Source organism: Triticum urartu, chromosome 2 (genome assembly GCF_003073215.2).
Source record: "Triticum urartu cultivar G1812 chromosome 2, Tu2.1, whole genome shotgun sequence".
NCBI lineage: Eukaryota > Viridiplantae > Streptophyta > Magnoliopsida > Poales > Poaceae > Triticum > Triticum urartu.
Window position 1 is genome coordinate 746,349,946 of NC_053023.1, and position 21,898 is coordinate 746,371,843.

General features: G+C 45.2%; 1 long non-coding RNA gene across 1 annotated transcript; it reads left to right on the forward strand.

The window, feature by feature from the left end:
- The first annotated feature begins 17,579 nt into the window (after window positions 1-17,579).
- On the forward strand, window positions 17,580-21,251 carry LOC125540444. The gene is made up of 5 exons (XR_007297295.1): window positions 17,580-17,972; window positions 19,032-19,124; window positions 19,850-20,062; window positions 20,482-20,562; window positions 20,677-21,251. It is a non-coding gene; the product is annotated as an uncharacterized LOC125540444 (long non-coding RNA).
- Window positions 21,252-21,898: the final 647 nt, after the last annotated feature.

Sequence of the window (21,898 nt, forward strand, 5' to 3'; positions counted from 1 at the left end):
CTCGACAATAGGGTCGGTTAGAATTTCCGGTTCACATACCTCCTAGAAAAAATTGCATATAAATCAAATACTAGCACACACACATATATATATATATATCCTCCCAAATTACTAAACTCACAAATTAATCACTATATAAAGCATTGCAAGAGCTAATCTAGCAATGAGAGATGAAAGGACAAAGTTGCTAACCTTTGTGATCATTTGAATGGATAGGGGCCTTCAAATCTTGACAAATTTTGGGCAAAATGTGTGATGAGCTCGAGAGGAAGAGGGGAAGAACAGAGAGGAGAGGGGAAAGGGGAAGAACAGAGCGAGCTCGGGTGGACGAAGGGTTTATGTAGGATGACCTTTATTACTGGTTTGTGCCAAGAACCGGTACTAAAGGGGCTGGAGGGGCCCCAGTCTGACAACATCCTGCCACCACTCTCATTAGTACCGGTTCATGGCACGAACCGGTGCTAAAGGTTCGCCACGAACCGGTACTAATGAAAGCGCCCCGGCTAGCCGTTGGAACCGGCACTAATGTATACATTAGTGCCGGCTCAAATACAAACCGGCACTAATGTGCTTCACGTTTGACCCTTTTTCTACTAGTGAAAGGGCTCCCGGCCCCCGGAGCTGGCTCGTGCCACGTGGTTGCCCTTTAGCACCGGTTCGTGCTGAACCGGTACTAAAGGGAGGGGGGCTTTAGTGCCCACACTTTAGTGTCGGTTACGGAACCGGCACTAAAGGGACTTACGAACCGGTGCTATTGCCCGGTTCTGCACTAGTGCAATAGCGTCCGCTAGACTACTAGTTCTATGAAGAATAGAACCGCCCATAGAAGGAAAAGCACCGGCCCAAGTAAAGAAGTCTTGAATAACCCCTTTTCCAATGATATTACCACTACCGATGCGGATTTTCTTGGTATGCAGGATAGGGGGTTCTTCAATGAGATCATCAGAACTTCCCATATTATTATTGTTTTCCATATCAACAATGGTTTCTCTGTTTTCAGACATAGCGGTAGAAAATGCAAGGAGCAAGGGAAAGAAGTAAACGGCAAAGAGAGAGGGCGAATAAAACGGCAAGGGTGAAGTGGGGGAGAGGAAAACTAGATGCAAATGGCAAATAATGTAATGCGGGAGATGAGATGCTGATGGGTACTTGGTATGTTGACTTTTTGCGTAGATATGCCCGGCAACGGCGCCAGAAATTCTTCTTGCTACCTCTTGAGCACTGCGTTGGATTTCCCCGAAGAGGAGAGGATGATGCAGCAAAGTAGCGTAAGTATTTCCCTCAGTTTTTGAGAACCAAGGTATCAATCCAGTAGGAGACTACGCGCGAGTCCCTCGTACCTACACAAATAACAAACTCCTCGCAACCAACGCGATAAAGGGGTTGTCAACCCCTTCATGGCCACTTGCAAAGATTAAAACTGATAGAGATGACAGATAATATTTTTGGTATTTTTGGTATAGGGATGCAAGGTAAAATAAAAGGCAAAATAAAAAGCAAAGCAATAATAAAGTGATGATAGATTGATATGATGAGAATAGACCCGGGGGCCATAGGTTTCACTAGTGGCTTCTCTCATGAGCATAAGTATTCAACGGTGGGTGGACAAATTACTGTTGAGCAATTGACAGAATTGAGCATAGTTATGAGAGTATCTAGGTATGATCATGTATATAGGCATCACATCTGAGACAAGTAGACCGAAACGATTCTGCATCTACTACTATTACTCCACTCATCGACCGCTATCCAGCATGCATCTAGAGTATTAAGTTATAAAACAGAGTAACGCCTTAAGCAAGATGACATGATGTATAGAGGGATAAATTCATGCAATATGATAAAACCCCCATCTTGTTATCCTCGATGGCAACAATACAATACGTGCCTTGCTGCCCCTACTATCATTAGGAAAGGACACCGCAAGATTGAACCCAAAGCTAAGCACTTCTCCCGTTGCAAGAAGAACCAATCTAGTTGTCCAAACCAAACTGATAAATCGAAGAGACTTGCAAAGATAACCAATCATACATAAAAGGTTTCAGAGAAGAATCAAATATTGTTCATAGATAATCTTGATCATAAACCCACAATTCATCGGTCTCAACAAACACACCGCAAAAAGAAGATTACATCGAATAGATCTCCACGAGAGAGGGGGAGAACATTGTATTGAGATCCAAAAAGAGAGAAGAAGCCATCTAGCTAATAACTATGGACCCGAAGGTCTGAGGTAAACTACTCACACTTCATCGGAGGGGCTAGGATGATGTAGAAGCCCTCCGTGATCAATTGCCCCCTCCGGCGGAGCTCCGGAAAAGGCCCCAAGATGGGATCTCATGGATACAGAAGGTTGCGGCGGTGGAATTAGGGTTTTGGCTCCGTACTTGGTCGTTTGGGGGTACGTAGGTATATATAGGAGGAAGAAGTATGTCGGTGGAGCTTCAGGGGGGCCACGAGGCAGGGGGCGCGCCCCAGGGGGTGGGCGCACCCTCCACCCTCATGGCCTCCTCGAAGCTTCCCTGGCGTAGGGTCCAAGTCTCCTGGATCACGTTCGGTGAGAAAATCACGTTCCCGAAGGTTTCATTCCGTTTGGACTCCGTTTGATATTTTGTTTCTTCAAAACACTAAAATAGGCAAAAAACAGCAATTCTGGGTTGGGCCTCCGGTTAATAGGTTAGTCCCAAAAGTAATATAAAAGTGAATAATAAAGCCCAATATGGTCCAAAACAGTAGATAATATAGCATGGAGCAATCAAAAATTATAGATACGTTGGAGACGTATCAATATGGTCAAGACGTGATGAGTTATACGTTATTGTATAAGATGATCATGTTTTGTAAATTATCAGCAACTCGCAGGAGCCTTATGGTTGTCTCTTTATTGTATGAATTGCAAACGCCATGTAATTGCTTTACTTTATCAGTATGAGTTAGCGATAGTAGTAGAAGCAATAGTTGGCGAGACAACCACGACGCTACGATGAAGATCATGGTGTCAAGACCGGTGACGATGAAGATCATGACGTTGCTTTGGAGATGGAGATCAAAAGCACAAGATGATGATGGCCATATCATGTCACATATTTTGATTGCATGTGATGTTTACCTTTTTATGCATCTTATTTTGCTTAGTACGGCGGTAGCATTATAAGATGACCCCTTACTAAAATTTCAAGGTATAAGTGTTCCCCCTGAGTATGCACTGTTGCAAAAGTTCTTCGTGCTGAGACACCACGTGATGATCGGGTGTGATAGGCTCTACGTTCACATACAACGGGTGCAAGTTTTGCACATGCGGAATACTCGGGTTAAACTTGACGAGCCTAGCATGTACAGACATGGCCTCGGAACACTGGAGACCGAAAGGTCGAGCGTGAATCATATAGTAGATATGATCAACATAAGATGTTCACCATTGAAAACTACTCCATCTCACATGATGATCGGACATGGTTTAGTTGATTTGGATCATGTGATCATTTAGATGACTAGAGGGATGTCTATCTAAGTGGGAGTTCTTTAGTAATATGATTAATTTAACTTTAATTTATCATGAACTTAGTCCTGATAGTATTTGCAAATTATGTTGTAGATTAATAGCTCGCGTTGTAGCTCCCCTATGTTTTTTATATGTTCCTAGAGAAAACTAAGTTGAAAGAAGTTAGTAGCAATAATGTGGACTAGGTCCATGATCTGAGGATTATCCTCATTGCTGCATAGAAGTATTATATCCTTGATGCACCGCTAGGTGACAGACCAATTGCAGGTGCAGATGCAAACGTTATGAACGTTTGGCAAATCTCAATATGATGTCTACTTAATAGTTTAGTGCACCATGCTTTACGGCTTAGAACCAGGACGTCAAAAATGTTTTGAACGCCACGGAGCATATGAGATGTTCCAAGAGTTGAAAATAGTATTTCAGACTCATGCTCGCGTCGAGAGGTATGAGACCTCTGACAAGTACTTTGCCTACAAGATGGAGGAGAATAGCTCAACCAATGAGCATGTGCTCAGAATGTCTGAGTACTACAATCGCTTGAATCAAGTGGGAGTTAGTCTTCCAGATAAGATAGTGATTGACAGAATTCTCTAGTCACTATCACCAAGTTACTGGAACTTTGTGATGAACTATTATATGGAAGGGATGACGAAAACGATTCCCGAGCTCTTCGTGATGCTGAAATCAACGAAGGTAGAAATCAAGAAAGAGAGTCAATTGTTGATGGTAAACAAGATCACTAGTTTCAAGAAAAGGGCAAGGGGAAGAAAGGGAACCTCAAGAAGAATGGCAAGAAAGTTGTCACTCCCATGAAGAAGCCCAAAGCTAGACCTAATCCTGAAACTGAGTGCTTCTACTGCAAAGGGAATGGTCATTAGAAGCGGAACTACCCCAAATATTTGGCGGAAAAGAAGGATGGCAAAAGTGAACAAAGGTATATTCGATATATAGATTATTGATGTGTACTTTACTGGTGTTCATAGCAACCCCTGGGTATTTGATACCGGTTCAGTTGCTAAAATTAGTAACTTGAGACGGGAGATGCAGAATGAACAGAGACTAGTTAAGGGTGAAGTGACGATGTGTGTTGGAAGTGGTTCCAGGATTGATATGATCATCATCGCACACTCCCTATACTTTCGAGATTAGTGTAGAACCTAAATAAATGTTATTTGGCGTTTGCGTTGAGCATGAATATGATTTGATCATGTTTATTGCAATACGGTTATTCATTTAAAGTCATAGAATAATTGTTGTTCTGTTTACATGAATAAAACCTTCGATGGTCATACACCCAATGAAAATAGTTTGTTGGATCTCGATCGTAGTGGTATACATATTCATAATATTGAAGCCAAAAGATGCAAAGTTAATAATGATAGTGCAACTTATTTGTGGCATTGCCGTTTAAGTCATATTGGTGTAAAATGCATGAAGAAACTCCATGTTGATGGACTTTTGGAATCACTTGATTATGAATCACTTGGTGCTTGCGAACCATGCCTCATGGGCAAGATGACTAAAACTCCGTTCTCCGGAACAATGGAGCAAGCAACAAACTTGTTGGAAATAATACATACTGATGTATATGGTCCGATGAGTGTTGAGGATCGCGGCAGGTATCATTATTTTCTGACCTTCACAGATGATTTGACCAGATATGGGTATATCTACTTGATGAAACACAAGTCTGAAACATTTGAAAAGTTCAAAGAATTTCAGAGTGAAGTGGAAAATCATTGTGACAAGAAAATAAAGTTTCTACGATCTGATCACGGAGGCAAATATTTGAGTTACGAGTTTGGTCTTCATTTAAAACAATGTGGAATAGTTTCACAACTACCTGGAACACCACAGCGTAATGGTGTGTCCGAACATCGTAACCGTACTTTATTAGATATGGTGCGATCTATGATGTCTCTTACCAATTTACCACTATCGTTTTGGGGTTATGCATTAGAGACAACTGCATTCACGTTAAATAGGGCACCATCTAAATCCGTTGAGACGACACCATATGAACTGTGGTTTGGCAAGAAACCTAAGCTGTCGTTTCTTAAAGTTTGGGGTTACGATGCTTATGTGAAAAAGCTTCAGCTTGATAAGCTCAAACCCAAATCGGAGAAATGCGTCTTCATAGGATACCCAAAGGAGACTGTTGTGTACACCTTCTATCCCAGATCCGAAGGCAAGATATTCGTTGCTAAGAATGGATCCTTTGTAGAGAAGGAGTTTCTCTCGAAAGAAGTGAGTGGGGGGAAAGTAGAACTTGATGAGGTAATTGTACCTTATCCACAATTAGAAAGTAGTTCATCACAGAAATCAGTTCCAGTGATGCCTACACCAATTAGTGAGGAAGTTAATGATGATGATCATGAAACTTCAGATCAAGTTGCTACTGAACCTCGTAGGTCAACCAGAGTACGTTCCGCACCAGAAAAATAGAGAGAGAATGAAAGTCATTCGCTATGCCTCAGCCAAAGGTTCTATAAAGTATGCCTTGTTGTGTACCTTGCCATGAGTTTGGCAAGGAGGTACAATAGTGATCCAGGATTAGATCACTCGACAATGGTCAAAATTATCCTTAGTAACTGGAGGACTAAGGAAATGTTTCTCGATTATGGAGGTGATAAAGAGTTCGTCGTAAAGAGTTATGCTGATGCAAGCTTTTGACACTAATCCAAATGACTCTAAGTATCAATCTGGATGCGTATTGAAAGTGGGAGCAATTGGCTAGAGTAGCTCCATGCAGAGCATTGTAGACATAGAAATTTGCGAAATACATACGGATCTGAATGTGACAGACCCGTTGACTAAACTTCTCTCACCGAGCAAAACATGATCACACCTTAGTACTCTTTGGGTGTTAATCACATGGCGATGTGAACTAGATTATTGACTCTAGTAAACCCTTTGGATGTTGGTCACATGGCGATGTGAACTATGGGTGTTAATCACATGACGATGTGAACTTCGGTGTTAAATCACATGGCGATGTGAACTAGATTATTGACTCTAGTGCAAGTGGTAGACTGAAGGAAATATGCCCTAGAGGCAATAATAAGTTGTTATTTATATTTCCTTATATCATGATAAATGTTTATTATTCATGCTAGAATTGTATTAATAGGAAACTTGACACATGTGTGGATACATAGACAAAGAAGAGTGTCCCTAGTATGCCTCTACTTGACTAGCTTGTTGATCAAAGATGGTTATGTTTCCTGACCATAGACATGTGTTGTCATTTGATGAATGAGATCACATCATTAGGAGAATGATGTGATGGACATGACCCATCCATTAGCTTAGCATAATGATCATTTAGTTTTATTTTTATTGCTTTCTTCATGACTTATACATGTTCCTCTGACTATGAGATTATGCAACTCCCGAATACCGGAGGAACACCTTGTGTGCTATCAAACGTCACAATGTAACTGGGTGATTATAAAGATGCTATACAGGTGTCTCGAAGGTGTTTGTGGTGTTAGCATAGATAAACAATAGAATTTGTCACTCCGAGTGTCGGAGAGGTATCTCTGGGCCCTCTCGGTAATACACGTCATAATAAGCCTTGCAAGCAAATGACTAGTGAGTTAGTCACGAGATAATGCATTACGGAACGAGTAAAGAGACTTGTCGGTAACGAGATTGAATTAGGTATGATGATACCGACGATCGAATCTCGAGCAAGTAACATACCGATGACAAAGGGAACAACGTATGTTGTTATGCGATTTGACCGATAAAGATCTTTGTGGAATATGTAGGAGCCAATATGAGCATCCAGGTTCCGCTATTGATTATTGACTAGAGATATGTCTCGGTCATGTCTACATAGTTCTCGAACCCGTAGGGTCCGCACGCTTAATGTTCGATGATGATTTGTATTATGAGTTATGTGTTTTTGATGACTGAAGTTTGTTCGGAGTCCCGGATGAGATCACGGACATGACGAGGAGTCTCGAAATGGTCGAGACATAAATAATGATATATTGGACGATATTATTCGGACATCGGATATATATCGGAGTGCCGGAAGGTTTATCGCAACCATCGAAGAAGTAATGGGCCTTATTGGGCTTTAGGGGAGAGAGAGGAAGGCAGCCAAGGGCTAGCCGTGCGCCCCCCATGGGCCTAGTCCGAATTGGACTAGGGAGAGGGGCGGCGCCCCCTCCTTCCTTCTCTTCTCCCTCCTTTCCTTCTTCTCCTAGTTGGACTAGGAAAGGGGGGTTCCTACTCCTAGTAGGAGTAGGATTCCCCCTTGGGCGCGCCCTATAGGGGTCGGTCGGTCTGTCCCCTTGCTCATTTATATACGGGGGAAGGGGGCACCCAAGAACACACATGTTGACAATTGTTTTAGCCATGTGCGGTGCCCCCCTCCACTGTTACACACCTCAGGTCATATTGTCGCAGTGCTTAGGCGAAGCCCTGCGCGAATCACATCATCAACACCGTCGCCACGCCGTCGTGCTGACGGAACTCTACCTCGTCGTCAACTGGATCAAGAGCTCGAGGGACCGAGGGACGTCATCGTGCTGAACGTGTGCTGAACACGGAGGTGCCGTACGTTCGGTGCTTGGATCGGTTGGATCGTGAAGACGTTCGACTACATCAACCACGTTACTAAACGCTTCCGCTTTCGGTCTACGAGGGTACGTGGACACACTCTCCCCGCTCATTGCTATGCTTCTCCTAGATAAATCTCCCCGCTCGTTGCTATAGCGTGGTGGGTGATGGAAGTGCAATTGCCTCCAATTCCATCCCGCGAGAGGATAGCATGCCAGCCGGCCGAGGGCGAACTGGACTGGAGCACGCCATCACGTGAGAGAAGAGGACGTCAGACGACTAGGGGCGTACTGGACTGGAGCACGCCATCGCGCGAGAGGAGAGGGCGCCGGCCAGCCGGCGGCACACTGGACTGGAGCACGCCATCGCACTAGAGGAGAGGGCGCCAGCTGGTCGATGACACATTGGACTGGAGCACACGCTGTTCCTCTCCACAGCCGGAGAGGGGAACACTACTAGGGAAAACCCTAGCAGTAGTGCAGGAATTTGGCCTATCAGTAGCGCGGGAGGACGCGCTACTGATAAGGCGCTACAACTATTCCTTAGCAGTAGCGCGTGCTACACACGCTGCTGCTAAGACATATAGCAGCAGCGTTTGTCCACTCCAGCGCTACTGCTAATATATCTAGTAGTAGCGTGTTTACTCACCATCGCTACTAGTATTCTTTTTCTCATTTTTTAATTTTTAGTGTATTTATACGCCGTTATACAAATTTTGGTACAATACCAATTATGAAGGTGGATTAGGTTCAAGTGGAGGGAACATGTGGTGCATGTCAAAAGTATACTACTAATCCGAACTTGATCTATAGTTTGGACTAGTAGTACTTTCGATGTGCACCACATGTTGCCTCCACTTGAATCTAATCCGCCAACACAAGCTATTTAATCATTATCATAGTCATTACCACCAACAGTAGCTATTTAATCATCATAGTCATAGTGTAGCACACATCATCATCTTCAAACTCATTCTAGCTAGGTAATCACCATCAACACTAGCTATTTAATCATCATAACTCATTTCTAGCTAGCTAATCACTCCTGCTCTTCTCTCTCAGGTAAAATAGCATAAAACATGTGTGGAACTCCTGCTTCATTAAGTTGGAGCATGCAGATGAACCTGTCTCCTAATCGTGGGCTGCGCTTCTGATTGCTGCCCCCTAGTACTGTTGGGGAACGTAGCAGAAATTCAAAATTTTCCTACGTGTCACCAAGATCTATCTATGAAGAGACCAGCAACGAGGGGAAGGAGAGTGCATCTACGTACCCTTGTAGATCGCTAAGCGGAAGTGTTCAAGTGAACGGGGTTGATGGAGTCGTACTCGTCGTGATTCAGATCACCGATGATCCTAGTGCCGAACGGACGGCACCTCCGCGTTCAACACACGTACAGCCCGGTGACGTCTCCCATGCCTTGATCCAGCAAGGAGAGAGGGAGAGGTTGAGGAAGACTCCATCCAACAGCAGAACAACGGCGTGGTGGTGATGGAGGAGCGTGGCAATCCTGCAGGGCTTCGCCAAGCACCGCAGAAGAGGAGAAGGACTTGGGAGAGGAGAGGGCTACACCAAAGGCATAAGGGGTATCTCAAGAGGCCCTCCTACCCTCACTATATATAGGGAGCCCAAGGGGGGGTGCGCCAGCCCTAGGAGATCCAATCTCCTAGGGGGCGGCGGCCAGGGGAGGTTTCCCTCCCCCCCAAGGCACCTAGGAGGTGCCTTCCCTCCTTGGGACTCTTCCTTAGGGTTCCCCTTCCACCCTAGGCGCATGGGCCCTAGGGGAAGTGGCGCCCCAGCCCACTTTGGGCTGGATCCCTTCCCACTTCAGCCCATGGGACCCTCCGGGATAGGTGGCCCCACCCGGTGGACCCCCGGGACCCTTCCGGTGGTCCCGGTACAATACCGATGACCCCGAAACTTGTCCCGATGGCCGAAATAGGACTTCCTATATATAAATCTTTACCTCTGGACCATTCCGGAACTCCTCGTGACGTCCGGGATCTCATCCGGGAGTCCGGACAACATTCGGTAACCACATACAAGCTTCCTTTATAACCCTAGCGTCATCGAACCTTAAGTGTGTAGACCCTACGGGTTCGGGAGACATGCAGACATGACCGAGACGTTCTCCGGTCAATAACCAACAGCGGGATCTGGATACCCATGTTGGCTCCCACATGTTCCACGATGATCTCATCGGATGAACCACGATGTCAAGGACTTAATCAATCCCGTATACAATTCCCTTTGTCTAGCGGTATTGTGCTTGCCTGAGATTCGATCGTCGGTATCCCTATACCTTGTTCAATCTCGTTACCGGCAAGTCTCTTTACTCGTTCCGTAACACATCATCCCGTGATCAACTCCTTGGTCACATTGCGCATATGATGATGTCCTACCGAGTGGGCCCAGAGATACCTCTCCGCTTACACGGAGTGACAAATCCCAGTCTCGATTCGTGCCAACCCAACAGACACTATCGGAGATACCTGTAATGTACCTTTATAGCCACCCAGTTACGTTGTGACGTTTGGCACACCCAAAGCACTCCTACGGTATCCGGGAGTTGCACAATCTCATGGTCTAAGGAAATGATACTTGACATTAGAAAAGCTTTAGCAAACGAACTACACGATCTTTGTGCTATGCTTAGGATTGGGTCTTGTCCATCACATCATTCTCCTAATGATGTGATCCCGTTATCAACGACATCCAATGTCCATGGTCAGGAAACCGTAACCATCTATTGATCAACGAGCTAGTCAACTAGAGGCTTACTAGGGACATGGTGTTGTCTATGTATCCACACATGTATCTGAGTTTCCTATCAATACAATTCTAGCATGGATAATAAACGATTATCATGAACAAGGAAATATAATAATAACCAATTTATTATTGCCTCTAGGGCATATTTCCAACAAGTACTTCTCTGCGATCGTTCACAATTTTGCTCCAGTCTTTCACTATTAAGCATTCCTCGCTTTTAGAAATCCTGAATGCACTAAAGTGCATTGTAGGATATCTTGGCCGTAAGCTAACAATTCTCATGTGACCTTTAGTCTCGATCCAATGAGGCACAACATTCATCGAGAGTCCCTGTTGAAGAACATCATATAGTAACATACTTAGCAATGAAGTTTAGCTTAAAAATAATGTATGCAAAAGATGCACTGAGGACTCATAGAAAAAATCTTACCATCTTTCCTAAATAGATGTGACCATAGTTCGATACGATCACTATTAGACGCACGTCTTGAGTACTGAGATTTTCAAATCCAGAAAAATAATTTGTCTTGACAGCATCAAGATCCTCAAGCCATGAAACATAATGACCTATCTCCTCGCAATTTAGTTCAGCCCCGGGACAGTGGTAGGTCATGTCTACCAAACTACGGACATGTTTGCTTGAATGGAAATAAGCTGTGGATAGAAATTAGTTGTCAACTATGTTTGAATAAACAATATCGAAAATATAAATATGGTTGAGAAACTCACATAATGGTAGAACTGGAGGTGTCTGCACATCGACCCAAATGTCTCTATTATCTTCAATATTATCTTCGGGACGAATATCAAAGGTGATAAACATATCAAGCTCGAATGCATAAGCCTTGCATAGTGCTTGCCAATTTTTGCATTCAAAATAGGTGTAGGTGTCTGCATTGTATAATTTTGCGTGGAAAGTATAACCATGCTCGGTCTTCAAGTAAACTCTCTTAACCTCCATAGTAGTTTGCATAGGACTGAAACCTATCTTATCCAAGACAAAAACTCTTGCATGGCAGGGGATACGCTAGTAGAATAGTAAAATAAATAAATTATAAGCAGATGTCATGTTTAATTACGAAAAAGACTTGTCGTTATGACTTACTGTATCCACTTTGAAGGCCTCGTCCAGCTTGATGCTGAAGCGCCTATCATCATCTAGGAAGATTCTGTCGCACAGGCCGCGCTCGTCTTCTCAGTATTTGCAAATACCGTAATCCTTTTCGTTGTCAGACATTTCCTATGTTCATAGTTGAAACATTAATTGAAAATCGATCGAAGGCAAGTACCAGGTTACTCAACACACAAATCCGGGGCACTCGATATTTCCTACATATTCTGGCACAAGTCATACCAAAATTCAGGGGAAATCTGGCATGACCTTTGCTAAAATAGGACATATCGAGCGCCTGAAATTTGCCGGAACGGAAATGAATCAACACTCCGGCAAAACATAGGCCACTCGGAGGTGTAACCTGCAAACATGACCGGCCACTTGGGCAAGCACATATCCTATTTGAGCAACACAAGATATACATTTCAAAATATCTTATAGGACTCATATTGACATGAGCATTCAATAAGCAAAACCAAATCGTAAAATAAATAAGTATTCAAATTAGCATGCATTCAATAAGCAAAAGTAAATCATCTCATGCATCCGTACATCGTCGAATATTATCACTAATACATCCCGAATAGTATCATACATATAACATCACTAAAACAACTAAAACCCTAGCGCACGACGGGTGTCAGCGCGGGCGGTGGACACCCATAGAGAAGGAACCATCACAGGATCATAGCTCCAGTGAGATCCCTGGAGAACCTGCCAGGTATTGGAGAACCTGTGCTCCAACGCAAACAAGTAGCGACAGACGTGCGCGTCCTCCTCACTGACACGGTGACGCACCACCTCCGCGGGGTCCTCGAGCCTCTGGACCGTCACTGGCCCACGCGACCGCCACCAAAGAAGGTTCGGGTCAACGACGGGCTGACTCCTCATCAACCTGCGCCCCCCGGTAGGTAGCGCCTCCCAATACCAGCCCGGTGGAGCCCAGTCCTGGACATGGCCCATCTGGTGATGCAGGTGTCCTCCGCCGACTCGACGACGAGGATGCGGGATAGGCCTCGTCGACGTCGATGCGGGAATAATTGCTTTAACTAAAAAAGTAAACTAGTTCTATTAATGTTCGTACTAAAAATAAAATAGTTGTATTAATTCAACTAGTTCAATTACGCACTTACTACAAATAAAAATAAACTACTTTTTACTAAAAATAAACTAGTTCAACTAGTTCTGTTAATTTTCTAAAACTTACTAATTGAATTTAATGAACCCTAACTCTATTAATTTGATGAACTCTAAAACTTACTAAAAAAACAGTAAAAAAACTAGTTAGATGAACTTTAAAATTTAACCCTAAATAAAAATAAACTAGTACCTAATTAGTACCTAGTTCTTACTAACTAATTAGTACCTAGGAACTACTACCCTAATTACTATATAATTACCTATTTTTTTAACTAGGGTTCATACTACCTAATTAAATAGGGTTAATACCAATGAAAAAAATAGCACGCTACAAAATATAGCGAGGCCTTTCTTCAAATGCTACAGAAGTTATAGCGTGCTAATAGTGTGCTATATTTCAAAATAGCGTTTAAAAAACGCCAAATATATCTAAAAATAAAGTATTTCAGTACCTTAAGACACCATCATAGAGAGACTAAATCTAGCCATAGATAGGAAGAATAAATTTTAAACTGAATCCCAAACTGTAGTCAATCTATTTAACATATAAACTCTGAACATTGTACATCTACCATGCACAAACCACATAGTAAACCTATGTTGGCCTACATTTACTCTGAACATTGATCTGTTACAGAGAGAGAGAGAGCAGAGAAGAGGGAAGGGGAAAGTGCTTACAGAGGGCGGGGAGAGAGATGGGGTCGGGGGAGACGGCGACACCAAGGCGCGGCGAGGCGGGGTCGGGGGAGACGGCGGCGAGGCGGGTCGAGGGAGACGGTGGCGGAGAGTGAGGGCAAGGGCTCCGGCAAGGTCGAGGTCGAGGAGGAGGAGGCACAGGCGCGCGACGACGTCGAGGGATTTGGGTGGGCCGACGGCGGGAGACGGCGGCGGGGTGGGTCGAGGGATTTGGGGAAGAAGTGGTGGCCGGGGGAAAACGGTTTTGGTTAAGTCAAACTTAGCGGTAGCGGGTTTCACAGAACGCGCTATAGCTACATTAGCTATAACGCCTCTTACGAACAAACGCTACAACTACGACTTTCTCGTTTTTTTCGCTTTTTCATTTATTTTGTTGTCCATTTTATTTTTTCCTTTCGCCTTTTTCTATTTCTTTCATTTTCATTACTTTTCTATTTGTTTTCCATTTTATTTTATTTCCATTAGCAGCAGCGCTCTTCATACGGAACGCGCTGCTACTTATGTCTTAGCTGTAGCGCGCTTCTTTCAAGCCCGCTACTGCTATGCGTAGCCTATCACTTTAGCAACGGGAATATTAGTGGTAGCGCTTTTTCAAGTGCACGCGCTATTGCTACAACCTTATATGTAGCGCCCTTTTCGATAGCGCGCTACTGCTATTTAGCACTAGCGCCCTTTTTTGACCCGCGCCACTGCTAAATTTCTATGTATAAGGTTTTCCCTAGTAGTGGAAGGCTGTCGGCGGTGGAATGATCAGAATGCGTGACGGCGGCGGCATGGTGCGACGCGGTCAGCTTGCGGCAGCAGCACCCGAGGAGGTTGCCGCTAGAGCGCGGCTGGGATGGGAAGCAGCGGTACTATATATCAGAGGTCGTGGATGGAGGAGGTCGCGAGTATCCTGTGCATCGAGCGATCGGGATCGAAGGGTAGCTAGATGGTTAGGTTGTTTTGGCAATCTGCCACACAGTTGCCAAATACATATTTCGATAAATAAAATGTTGGAATCAGAGACACGCCAGAATAAGACAAGACTACCGACGACTCCGACCACGTACCAAATCCATCTGTCGCCCACTCCGCCATACCACGCGGACGCACATGCTACTGTTCCCTTCTCCTCCATAAAACAGCGGAAAGCCCTCTCAAGAGGGGCGCGACCCAAAATGTCGCTGCCAATGAAAAATCAAACCAATCATCCATCTCTCGAAATATTCCGGGTTTGTGTTGAAGTATCGACGTGCTAAGTGAATACGATATCCAACCAACCCCAACTTTCGAGTTTCCCATCCTCTGAGATTGTCGGATCCAAACCAAATTGAAAATCCATCCTCACCTATCAGGACGCATAAAAATCGGTGCCCTAACTAGGGTTCTTTCAACTGCTCAAATTTAACTAGGGTTCTTCTAATCTCTTCTCCGTCGGATGTGAGCAGATGACTAAGTGCATCTCCAGCTGTTGCCCTCCCCCCAGAACGCATAAAAATCGCCCTCTAGGGGCGAGCCGGCGATACAATTGGCGCTGGGGCCGGTTTTGCGCCCAGTCGTCGCCCCCAGGCGCCGAAATTAGCCCACTTTTCAGCCCCATTTAGGCGAATAAAAAGCTCATATGGGCGAGAATAGGCCCATATTCGGCGTGGTTCACCGTGTCTCGGCATTCAAATATCAACACAATTGTATCTTATCATTATGTCATCACAAAAAAATCAAATACTTGAACAAAATAGTACAACAAGAAATAGTTCAATACAAATTATATAGTTCAACAAATAAAAACTCATATTTCATCACACGGCGCCCCCCTTGAGCCTCCATAGGTGCTCAATCAGATCTTTTTGCAGTTGATGATGCACCTATGGGTCTCGGATCTCCTGACGCATACTGAGATAGGCAGTCCAGGTTGCCGGTAGCTGGTGATCAACTTCGACTAGAGGACCCTGCCTGTAGTATGGTTCAGTGTCAAACACTGGGTCTTCTTGCTCGCTCTCGATGATCATGTTGTGCAAGATGACACAGCAAGTCATAATCTCCCACATTTGATCTTTGGACCAGGTCTGAGCGGGGTACCGGACAACAACAAATCGAGATTGGAGCACACCAAATGCCCGCTCGACATCCTTCCTGCAAGCCTCCTGAATCTTCGCAAACCAGGTGTTCTTGCCTCCTGTCACAGGGTTTGAGATCGTCTTCACAAATGTTGACCATCTTGGATAGATGCCGTCAGCTAGATAGTATCCCTTGTTGTAGTGCCGCCCATTGATCTCGAAGTTCACCGGAGGAGAATGACCTTCAATAAGCTTGGCAAAGACATGAGAGCACTGCAGCACGTTGATGTCATTGTGAGTTCCTGGCATACCAAAGAAGGAGTGCCAAATCCAGAGGTCCTGTGTGGCCACCGCCTCAAGTACCACACTGCAACCGCCTTTGGCGCCTTTGTACATCCTCAAGCAAATGGCCAGTTCTTCCATTTCCAATGCATGCAGTCGATGCTTCCAAGCATCCCAGGAAAGCCGCTTGCTGCATTTTGTGCTAGGATCCGAGCAGTGTCTTCCGCATTGGGTGTTCTCAGGTATTGCGGCCCAAACACTGCCACCACTGCCCGACAGAATTTGTAGAAACACTTTATGCTGGTGGACTCGGCCATGCGCCCATAGTCGTCTTGTGAATCACCGGGAGCTCCGTATGCAAGCATCCTCATCGCTGTTGTGCACTTCTGGATGGAGGTGAATCCAAGGGCGCTGGTGCAATCCATCTTGCACTTGAAATAGTTGTCGAACTCCCGGATGGAATTCACAGTCCTGAGGAAGAGCTTTCGGCTCATCCGATAACGGCGACGAAATGTTTTCTCGCCGTGAAGTGGAGCATCAGCGAAGTAGTCGGAGTAGAGCATGCAGTAGCCTTCGAGACGATGCCGGTTCTTTGCTTTCACCCGCCCCGCCGCCGAGCCACCTCGCCGCGGCTTTTCATTGCTCGCCAGCAGCTGGGCGAGGGCGGCGAGCACCATGAGATGCTCTTCTTCCTGGACGTTGGCCTCGGCTTCCTCCTCCAGCAACGCAGCGAGCGCTTCCTCGTCATCCGAGTCCATCGCGGAGGCAGGCAAATCACTGAACACCTTGCACCCGGCGGGGCGTGTACCCGCCGCTAAACTGCCCCTCCGCGGCCCGAAACGGCGGCCGGAAACGCCCAGCTGCTATTGGAGGGGCTGCCGCGGCGAAGCTCTGCTATTTTTCCGGCGGGGATTGGCTGTCTAGCGGTGAAGGGCGGCGGGCGGCGTCAGGATATAGCTAGTAGCGGCCGAGGGTGCGGGGGGTGGGAGGTGAGTCGGGGAAGAAAACCTTGACTTTTCCCCTGACGGTGTGGGCCAGCCGCGCTTTTCCCTTGCGTCGGAGCCCCCAATTGCCCCCAGTGCGCCGGGTTCGGCCTGTGACCGCCGGACGGAAAAAAGGGCCGAACCGGCGATTTTCGGCGTCCTGTGGGCACGACCGGTGCGTTTTTTAACGCTGATGCCGAAAAAATGGCTAGAGGGCCTGTTGGAGACGCGGCTAGAGATACTCTAGGATAAAAAATGAATAGGAGGTCGATCTGTGGGAGGGTCATGTCGACCAATCGTAAACCAACCACGCCGCCCCTTGATCCCGAAGAATTTCCCGCTCAACCCATGCCGAAAAATCTAGAAAAAATCTTCTGAGATTTTTGGTCAAAAAAAAAGAAAAAGAAATTGAATTCCATCCATCACACTCACACAGAATTGAAGGCACCCCCAACCCAAGCAGCCCCCGCTTCTCTTCATCTCCCCACGATTTATTCCCCAAACCAACACCGCCGCCGCCGCCGATCTCCTCTACCCCAACCCCACCGCCGGCATCCCCCAACCCCCTCCCTCCCCCACCACCTCCGCCCCCAAACCCTAGCATCCTCCATCCAACCTCCTTCCTCGCGCCCGCCCGCCCGCCCGAGACCTAGCCTGCGGCCATGGCGGCCGAGCCCAGGATCCGCCCCCAAGAACAGGACCCGGCGCACGGGAGGGAGGGAGGGCTCCTCTTGTCGGCCGTCGATGCCTCCAGCAGCGGCTGCCTAGGGTTCTTCTTCAACCAGCGCCAGCGGCATCGTCGTCAGTCAGGCGGTGAAGACCACCACGGCCCCGCTGCTGCTGCTAGTGCGGACCGACGCCACGCCATGGAGGTCAGTTTCCCACTCTCTCCTTCCTTGCACCGCAGATCTTGGATTGGATTTCGCAGCAGGTCATCCTCTGCATCCTCAGGGAAATCTAATTAAGGACGAGTGCGTCTCTAGTTTTCTGCCCTTGACCAAAATCCCCCAGCCATGAGGGCCGAGATGGCTTGGCGTACTGTCCCGGCCATCAAGGGCCAGAACCATGCTAGCTAGATCTGTTTCTGTTTGTTGCTATATATCAATGGAACTGGGGCCTTTTGGCCCTTTTATATTATTCTAAAAAACAAAAACTGTTTCTGTTTGTTGTGTGGGTAACTAGACAACTAAGCATTTTTTAGTTTTTGTCAAGGACGTACTTGTAATCTGGTCAACTAAGTATTTTTTCTAGCATGGCAAGTAAGCATTTGTGTAATCTGAAAACTAAGATCTTCTTTAGCATGCCGACTAAGCATTTGTGTAATCCGGAAACTAAGAATTTATTTAGCCTGCCAACTAATTAAGCATCTGTGTAATCTGGACACTGAGCATTTATTTAGCATGGCAACAAAGCAATTGTGTAATTTGGAAACTGAGCATTTTATTTAGCATGTCAACTAGGCATTTGCGTAACCTCGACACGAAGATGTTTTTCAGCATGGGAACTAAGCATTTGCGTAATCTGGACACTTATCATTCTATTAGCATGACAACTAATCACTTTATCTTCCCTTCTTCCCATTGCATTTTTCTAGTTCAGTTTGCCCATCTTTGTTACTCCCTCTGTAAACTAATATAAGAGCGTTTAGATTACTAAAATAGTGATCTAAACGCTCTTATATTAGGGTTTAGGGATCTAAACGCTCTTATATTAGTTTACGGAGGGAGTACAAGGGAGGGAATATACACATGTGTATCTATGTGTAGTTAGCTTTTGGGTATTGATGATCTGGCTGGCTGTTGCTCTACCGCCAGGAAATAATCTATCTTGGCATTAGCGTTTCCTCAAGATTCAAGTTCAGTACGTCATTCCGCTTTAGTTGATGAATTCCACAAATGCAACCTCTCATTGTTGTTAGTGTGTCCTAACAGGACCTTGCTGTCGACTTCCGTGGATTGGACCTTGCTTCGACGCCATGTATTGTATTCGATTCGCATGGCTCCGAGCTCCATCGTGATGGATAGGTGCTGCTCCTTTCTTTCCCCATGGATCCCCTCCCATGACCTTTTCTTTTTCCCCTGATCTCATTGGATTCGATTTGCCAGCTAATCCGTATTGGGCTTAGTTTTTCTCTGCATCATCATGGAAACAATCCATATTGGGAAAATCTGGGTGATGTGTGCGTTTTGCTTCCGTGGATTTTAGCCCGCGGCAGCTAATCCATGTTGTTTTTTCTTGTTTTGCTCAACCCCCTGTTTCTGTTTGTTGTGTGTGTAACTAGGCAAATAAGCATTTTTCAGTTCTTGGCAAGTACGTACTTCTAATCTGGTCAACTGAGTATTATTAGCATGGAAACCAAGCATTTGTGTAATCTGGAAACTAAGAATTTTTTTTTAGCTCGACAACGAAGCTTTGTAATCTGGACAGTAAGCATTTTATTAGCATGGCAGCTAAGCATTTGTGTAATCTGGAAACTAAGATTTTTTTTAGCATGACAACTATGCTTTGTAATCTGGACACTAAGTATTTTATTAGCCCAACAACTAAGCAATTATAATCTGAACACTAAGGATTTATTAGCATGGCATCTAAGCACATGTAATCTGGCAAGGAAGTATTTTTTTTAGCATGACAACTTGCACGCCTAATCTGGCAAGCAAGTACTCCCTCTGTCTAGAAATACTTGCCGCTCAAATAGATTTTTTATCATGCTTACTAATCACTTTCTCTTCCCTTCTTATCATGGCAGCTGTTTGATGATTTGATGGCTAATGAAGAATAAAGATGATGTGTTATGGGGCAGAAGCACGCTGGGGACGGTGAAAGCGACGGGAGCAGAATGGGGATGGTGAAAGCTGTAGCAATGGGAGTGAGATAGAATATGAAGCCTTCTTTAGAACAAAATACAGAGCTGGTATAACCAGGAACCATGCTGCGTGCACGTTCTCAACACAACAGTGGGGTAGGTGGCCTAGTGCATGTCTCAGGCACATATGGTTTTGATGGTTTTTTCTTCATCCACACCCACATTGCATGTGGCTACCGGGCAACCCACATTACATGTGGCTACCGGGCAACCCACATTACATGTGGCTACCAGGCCGCAGCACGGGAAGGCAGCTGTGCTTCACCGCTGTGTAGTTCAGTCCATCCATCTTTGTTACAAGGGAGGAAATATACATATGTGCATGTATGTGTAGTTAGCTTTTGGGTATTGGTGGTCTGGCTGGCGGTTGCTCTACTGCCAAGAGATAATCTATCTTGACATTAGCGTTTTCTCAGTGATTCAAGTTTAGTACGTACCTCGTTCTGCTTTAGTTGATGAATTAATTCCACAAATCCAATCTCTCATTGTTGCTATTGTATCATGATTCATAACAGGACCTTGCTGTCCACTTACATTGGGCTGGACCTTGCTTTGATGCCTTGTATTGGATTCGATTTGCACGGCGTGATGGACAGGTGCTGCTCCTTTCTTTCCCCATGGACCTCCTCCCTTCCCCTGACCTTTTCTTCTTCCTCGGATTTCAGCTCAACGTTATCTTGCTGATATTTCTCTTGTCCTGTTTTGTGCAGCAGGAGCAGCATGGACTTGGTACAGCAAAGGACAAGGGCTGCATTTCAGCATCAATTACAAATTGCCATGATGAGCTTCTACAGCTCCTCTCCTTCCTTTTCTCCGCTCCTGTGCTCATCGATCATGCTCTATCTTGTGGCCATCCACCCATGGAGGATCTAGGATTACTTAGGGTTTTGCTACTGTTTGGGCTTCATTAGCTGTTAAGTTAGATAAGTTATATGGATTCGTGATAGAGAACTATGCCTGGAATTAGACAAAAGTAAATTAAACACAGAAGAAGCTTAAGAAGCACCCTTTAATCCTGGATTTCAAAGCTGCAATGCTCTCCATGCATGGTGCGGTGATTTGATTTGCAGAGGCCAACTATTGGCTACTTTCTATGATCGTAATGTTGCTTCCTCTATGAGCTATGAAAATAAGCAATGTCCTGGTGAGATCCACATATTATTATAGTGGGTGTATTGTAACGCGTGCAATAGACTTATGCTACCTACTGGGGGTAATGCTTGTTTTCAGCTTCGGCTCTGCATATGTTCTATGGGTTTTAAATACAAAAAGGTATATTTTGTCCTGAGCACCTGTACGTATGGCGACTCCATGTTAATTTACTATATCGATCATATTGTCAACATACATTTGAACAATAATAATTCTGATGTTAGAGAGGGCATTTTGCTTATAACAGCCCTTTGAATTTGCATTTTAGTAGCTTAAAAAGCAGCACCTCAACCGGCCACCGACTCCTTCCATTGGTTGCTGCCATCAGAGGTGCTCCCCCCCCCGCGCGCGCGCTGTTTCCTTGCTCACAAGCTCCATTTGCCCAGCTTTCTCCCAATCCTTTGGACCTCATCGTGATATGAAGCATGCTTCAGTTCAATCAAAAAAGCTCCAGAAAAAGTTCAGAGTGCATTTTTCTTCTTGGAGATAAAGATTTGTGAATTAACCTGACATAGGCACAATTGATCCGATACATTTCTCTAATTGCACAAAGGGAAGTGCATTGTAACTTGTAAGCAAACTTAGGGGAGGAAATTCGGTGGCTCGGGAGCAACTAGTTCAACAAATGTCCTATGAACAAAGCTAATTCTGAAGGGTGATCCCCAGCTCTCTACCTATCTACGGCTCTAAATATTTGATACCGTTCAATTTTGTACAGAACCCCTTCATGGAAAGTATCCTTAAACTTAGCCATTTTATCCCTGGGTTCTATTGTACCCC